Below are 7,559 nucleotides of genomic sequence, written 5' to 3'. Positions count from 1 at the left end.
TTCTATTGTGCCGGATGCAAATTCTTGTGGTTGGCACTTTGGAGCAAGGGTGAAGAAGGTAGAAGTGAAAACGAGTTGATCGCGAAGACACTGGCGTCAGTCAACTGACCGGACGCTGGGTCTGAAAGCACCAGACCCTGGCAGCGTGCGTCCGGTCAAACTGATAGGTCTACACAGTACCGAGGGTATTGCACCAGACACTGGTCTGTGTCCGGTCAAGGTGGACCGGACGCGTCTGGTCGAAGAAATACGCCTCGGGGAGCTTACTAGGAACGACCGGACGCTGAGGATTCTGTGTCTGGTCAGTTGAAGCTGCTGCGTCCGGTCAGGTCAAGTGACCGTTGGAATCGGGACACGTGGCTGTCTGCGAGCGACCGGACGCTGTGGTCCAGCGTCCGGTCAACACGACCGGAGCGTCCGGTCGGCCCGATTTTTGCCCAGTGAAGGGGTAACGGCTAGTTTAGCCCTTGGGGCTATAAATAGAAGTGGCCTTCGGCCATGGCTGGTGCTAAGCACCTTGGGGGACTTTGTGTCCATGCTTGAGAGTGCTTAGGAGCCCTCCATCTCACACATACTTGATAGTGATCATCTGATTGTGTGAGTGAGCGATTCTAGTGCGATTGCATCATAAGGTTGCATCGAGTGGCACTAGGTGATTGAGTTGTAAGCCGGTGGTGCTTGTTACTCTTGGAGGTTGCCACCTCCTAGATGGCTTGGTGGTGGTCTCCGTGGAAGCCCGCAAGAAGCTTGTGCGGCGCTCTAGAGAAGTGCTTGTGAGGGGCATTGTGCTCGCCCCACGGGAGCCACGAAGAGCAACTCTAGTAAAGTGTGTCATTGAGCTACCCTCACTCAAGGGGTAGGTTCTTGCGGCGCCCGACGTGCGGGCTTAGCGGGTGATGCTAATTAGCCGCCGAACCACCAAGTGAGCGGTCGACACAACGGGGACTAGCGTGTTGGCAAACACGTGAACCTCGGGAGAAAAATCATCGTGTCAACCTTGTTCTTCCCATTGGTTTGCATCCCCATTACACAAGCTTGCAATTACTTTTATACATATTAAGCTTGTGTAGTTGCTCTTGTAATTAGATAGCTTGTGTAGCTTGCTAATTACCTTCTTGCTTGTGTAGCATAGAAGTAGCTCCCTTGCATAGCTAATTTGGTTTTAGTAACCTTGTTAGTCACATTGCTTAGTTTGTGTAGCTAAGTATTTGCGCTCTCTAATTAGTCATTGGTTGCCTTGTTATTGAGCATTGCTAGTGAGCTTAGTTAGCTTTGTGCTTTTGCTTACTAGCATGTGTAGGAGCTCCCTTGTTGCTTAAAGTATTAGTGGCATAGGTTTGTGTAACCTTGCTCCTAGAATTGTTTAGGAGAGCTCTAGCTAGCCCGGCACCTTAGTTGCATGATTAGTATCTTTGCAAGGTGCTAGTGAACATATATAGAGGGGTGTAGTCTTGGCTAGACCGATAGTTTTAATTCCGCACTTGTTTCGGTTAGCCAACGTGATTAAGTTTCAAAAAGGACTATTCACCCCCCCTCTAGTCGCCATCTCGACCCTTTCACTATGCCACTAGTACTTTAAACAATAAGGGAGCTCCTACACATGCTAGTAAGAAAAAGCACAAAGCCACATAATGCTCACTAGCAATGCTCAATAACAAGGCAACCAATGCCAAATTAGAGAGCACAAATACTTAGCTACACAAACTAAGCAAAGTGATTAACAAGGTTGCACAAACCTAATTAGCCACGCAAGGGAGCTACTTCTATGCTATACAAGCAAGAAGGTAACTAGTAAGCTACTCAAGCTAACTAGTTACAAGAGCAACTACACAAGCATAATGTATATGAAAGTAATTACAAGCTTGTGTAATGAGGATACAAACCAACGGGAAGAACAAGGTTGACACGATGATTTTTCTCCTAAGGTTCACGTGCTTGCCAACATGCTACGTCCCCGTTGTGTCGACCGCTCACTTGGTGGTTCGGTGGCTAATTAGCATCACCCGCCAAGCCCTCACGTCGGGCACCGCAAGAACCTATCCTGAAAGTGAGGGTAGCTCAATGACACGCTCAACTAGAGTTGCTCTTCGTGGCTTCCGCGGGGCGAGCACAATACCCCTCACAAAGCTCTTCTCCGAAGCACCGCACAAGCTTCTTGCGGGCTTCAACAGAGACCACCACCAATCCATCTAGGAGGTAGCAACCTCCAAGAGTAACAAGCACCACCGACTTACAACTCGATCACCTAGTGCCACTCGATGCAACCTCATGATGCAATCGCACTAGAATCGCTCTCTCACACAATCGAATAATCACTATCAAGTATATGTGAGATGGAGGGCTCCCAAGCACTACTACGCAAGCCACCAAGGCTCTAGTGTGCTCAGCTTCTAGCCAAGGCTGACCATGGCTTCTATTTATAACCCCACGAACAAATAGAGCCGTTACCCCTTCACTGGGCAAAAGTCAGGACAACTGGACGCTCCGGTCTGATCGACCGGACGCTGGCCCTCAGCGTCCGGTCGTGCGATGCATGCCACGTGTCCCCTTCTTCGAACGTTGTTCATCCGATCTCAACGATCATCTATCGACCGGATGCTCCAGCTTGAACTGACCGGACGCAGCAACCCCAGCGTCCGGTCATTTCCAGTAAGGTACTAGACATGACCGGACACGTCCGGTCGGTCATGGTCGGACGTAGCACCAGCATCCAGTCACCTCTAGCAACACTACTCTGCCTACGTCATCACACGTCACCTTGACCGGACGTACCCTATCAGCGTCCGGTCACTTCCAGCGCTAGCGTCCGGTCGAAGACCGACGCTTGCCCGCTGACTACCACTTCTGACTGGACGCTGGAACCCAGCGTCCGGTCACTACGTGACCAGTGTCCAGTCCACTCTGTGAGACCCTATCTTTTCGGAACAGGGCGCTGGTGGCACCGTCGGACTGTCCGCACTCTACGGGCGGACACTCTGTCGGTGGAGTTTCAAACCCTTCTCACCTCCGTTCCATCGCCGAGTTGATCCACATCAACTCCAATATCATCTCCTTTGTAAATGTGCCAACACCACCAAGTGTACACCACCATGTGTATGTGTGTTAGCATTTTCACAATCATTTTTCAAAGGATTAGCCATACAACTTGCCACGCCACTCAATCCTAGCGATGATGCAAAGTTAGATCACTCGAGTGGCACTTAGATGACCGATATACAAATAAGTTTGCCCCTCTTGATAGTACGGCCATCTATCCTAAACCCGGTCATCAACTTCTCTACACACCTATGACCGGTGAAATGAAATGCCCTAGGTTATACCTTTGCCTTGCGCATTCCATTCCAACTCCTCCAATGTTGATGCAACACATGCACCAACATGATCAACAATGATATGATCCACTTCATATCATCACGTGATCATATTGGTTCATCGATCTTGACATCACTTGCTTTTCACCGTTGCCTTCGTCCATCGGTGCCAAGTCTTGCTCAAGCTTCACCGCCACGCGGTCCATCGCTCCAAAGCCTCCGCTTGCCCTTCACGCTTGCAACCGGTCCATCAAGCCAAGTCTTGTCTTGATCTTCTCCACCTTGATCACATGACTCAATGTCATGTCTCATGTGCAATGAGCTCCTTCATCATCACATGTGTGAGCTTTGCAACATCTCCAAGCCATTTTCACCTTCATGGCATATGTTGCTCACACATAGTACCTGTGGACTAATCACCTGTGTATCTCACATAAACACAATTAGTCCACCTAGGTTGTCACTCAATTACCAAACCACACAAGGACCTTTCACCATGGTGAGCGACGTGAGCGGCAGAGAAGGGAGAGGGCGCGAGTGGGAGTAGCAGAGGGAGAGGCTGAGAGTGAGCGGGGCGAGCTCGGCGTCCTCTAGAAGCCAGAGGCGGGAGCAGCACGGCATGGGCGGGCACAGAGGCACAGCGCGACAAGGACGCCGCCGCTATGCGTGCACATGGCCAGAGCAGGGCATGGGCGTGGGCAGTGGCCAAGTGCCCCTCTTGGAAGCAACTTGCAGCGCATTTGGTCAAGCCATGGGGCCCACATCCTGTACAAAAATCTTCTACACGGTTCACTCTCCAACTTTGGTTAAGGGATCATGATCATTAGCCACACTGATTAGGAGAACATGGAGCGTCAACATTGCAACGTCGATGAACTTCCAACACTTGGAAACTTCCCAATCTCCTCAGGAAAACTGAATCTGATTCAAACTTTGGAGCCTTAACTAATGTATCAAACATGCAAACTAAGCACCAACAAAGCACTCCACCACAAAGTTCATAACTTGTATAAGTTTTTTCACATGGACATATTTCAGAGTTTATTAATAAATTATTTATTTATTCGGCCTTCAACAAGCTATCAAGCAATTGACACCAATTAGGGTTTTTGACATTTTTAAGCATTTTCTCCATATTTTTCCAACATGAATCCTAAACAACTTTGTTCACAAACTCATTTAGAGATGTTTAAGAACAAAAGCAAAGTTGGTTGACATCACATATGTTGACTCTATATTAACAAAAGGTGATTCTGACAAAGAAGGCCTTGTCATTTTGTGCTCTTTTGATTTCAATCATTATGCAAACACCACATACGATCCAAATACACTTAGGTTCATGCAAAGCACTTAAGCAACACTATTCATGCACATTTTTATTACTAACAAAAGATTTATCTTTCTCTAAAAAGATTTAAATTGGCTATAATTTAAAAGAACTTTTACTCCACATTTTTAGTATTACAAACAAGAGATCATTACAGAGCACATGAAACTTACTAACCAAGTTTTATTATCTTTAACCTATCGCAATTATGGATGTTATGACCATCATAAAATAAAATTATAGATTTTAAAGTTTATTGAAACGATAAAACATAAATAGATATGTACCGTTTTTGTCGTTGTTTTTTTATGAACATTCGATAATCTTTTTCTCCCGTTGCAAGGCACAAGTATATTTGCTACTAATAATAAAGAAGCAAAATTTCTTTAGCAAAATCTTTCATCTAACTAAGACATCGACTCGGTTACTGTTTATATTTACTAAGACATCGACTCAGTTACTGTTTACATTTTTTCTGTTTTCAGGTGCTGAGTCCTCCTGCACATATGTGTTTCCTATCTTCCGTCGGGGTGTCTCATGATGGGCTAGCCCCCTCGTCCAGGGTGGTGTCCGTGACTGCCCATTCCATGTTTTATTTTATTTTGTTTTTCTTTTCTAATAATGAGGGAACTATCTTTTTCTTATATTATAAAGATAAAGTTAAATAATTAATATAGTATTACGTTTGAAACTCTAACCTTAATAAATAAAAAAAAATTCTATTACTAAGTTGTTAGTTTTCATTAGACATTAATTATTATTACTACTATAATATGAATCAGTTGATGGTCTAACTAATTAAATCGTAAATTGAAATCTTAAGCAAATTGTCATCAAATCTAATCAAAATAAATGTTTCTTCGAGCTATTTGCATACCAGTGCAAATCTTTAAGTTATTCGCAAATACCAATGCAGCTTTCGACAAGTGCTGACATGTGGAAATCGAGCCACGATGATGACCAACTCATGCCGACTTTAGTAAGATATTAAAATTACATATTTTTATGAATTCTTAAAAGAAGTCATCGAACTTTGATATATAACTCTACCAACACATGGATAGTATGAAAACTAAAGTTACAATACATTTGTGAATAAATATTTTAGTGCCCTACGACGAAAGAAAAAAATCATATCAACGTTGTAATTTAATTCAATACATAATTAATACAACATTATCATATTATTGCCAATATTAACTTATATAATGATCATCATATAATAAAATATATCTTTTAAATTTTATATAAAAAGGATAATAAATAAATATTTAACAATGTCATCCTTGTTCCATTAACAGGCTCGGTCGCTTGTAATTGTTGTAGTAACCACTCACGGAATTAAGTCACCTATACAAATTAAGCTGTCGTGACCGCTGCAAAGCTAAAGCGAACAAGGTGAACGTTTGACAACTTTTTTTTCTCCCGTTGCAACGTATAGACATATTTATTTATTTTTAAAAAAGAGAAGTACTATAGCAAAGCACGTAGCGCACTGTCGGCGTGCCTCGCAGCTGGTTGCCGTCGCGTCAGCCCAATTATCTCCTGCTGGCGGTCGCATCTGCTTTGTTTTTTTTTTACGGAGGCCCTGTTTAGTTGCACCCCAAAATGCTAATTTTTTTAAGATTTTTCGTCACATCGAATCTTTGGACGCATGCATGAAACATTAAATATAAATAAAAAATAAAACTAATTACACAGTTTAGACGAAATCCACGAGACGAATATTTTAAGCCTAATTAGACTATGATTGGACACTAATTACTAAATAACAACGAAAACACTACAGTAGCGTTTTGCCAAAAATTTTAGCATCCAAACTGTCCCTGAGTATAGCTATATACTGCGCGTACGCGTCGGAGTTTTGGGAGTATCAGTCTCGGTTTGATTTTTTGGACGCGCGCACTTATGAGACTCGGTTGCGTACGCGTCTCCGAGGCCGAGCAGGCATGGACGCGAACGTCAGCCAAGACGGGCCCGCCGTTCTTAGCGGCCCAGCACTAAGTCCGGCAATGGCCGGAGCAGCGAGCGTGTTTGTCCCAGCATCGGTGAACTGGCCCGGCGACGGCCCACCTTGAGAGGGCGGCAGCAGCAGCCCAAAAATACGTATACATGTACTTGTACAATCTATGTCAAGAAAGCAAATAAAAAGACTACAGTACCATGCAAGCCTGTACGTTGCAACTGTATGTTTACAAGAAAGCAAGGGCTAGCTGGATAAGTGATGAACCGGCCCAATATTGCGTACGCGTCTCCGAGGCCGAGCAGGCATGGACGCGCGCGCGTATGAGACTCGGTTCATCGGTTGCGTACGCGTCTCCGAGGCCGAGCAGGCAGCAGCGCACGTAGTTCGGAGGGACCTTTCAATGAAAATTTTCTCATTGGACGTTCGGGTGATGGAGCGCGGTGGGGTGGGGCGCGGAGGGCAACAGAGGGAATGGCGACGCGGCGGGCGATGGCGGCAGCGCGGTGGGGGACAGGCCACCGCAAGTAGACATGGGGGCGCGCTCCTTTCAGACGCGGCGTGGCCGTTCATCCGCCATTTCTGTTATATCGGATAGGGCCTCATTCACTTGCAAAAAAAAGTGAACCCGATGAATAATATCACTTTCGTCTTATTTGACAAATATTGTCCAATCGTAGATCAACTAGGCTCAAAAGATTCATCTCGTGATTTCCAACTAAACTGTGTAATTAGTTTTTTTTTTACCTACATTTAATACTCCATGCAAGCGGCTAAAAATTGATGTGATGGAGAGAGAGTGAAAAAACTTGGAATTTGGATGGCATCTAAACAAGACCTAGGTGCGCTTATTTCTCTTGCTTATTCAATAAGATTGGACGGCTCCTCATACTGGCCCCGAGGTGCGTCTGGACGCGTGCTCGCGCCGGACGTCCAGACGCTAGATCTACCGGCCGGC

The sequence above is a fragment of the Miscanthus floridulus genome, chromosome 5, assembly GCF_019320115.1.
Source record: "Miscanthus floridulus cultivar M001 chromosome 5, ASM1932011v1, whole genome shotgun sequence".
Lineage (NCBI taxonomy): Eukaryota > Viridiplantae > Streptophyta > Magnoliopsida > Poales > Poaceae > Miscanthus > Miscanthus floridulus.
Note: the sequence above shows the minus strand (reverse complement) of the source record.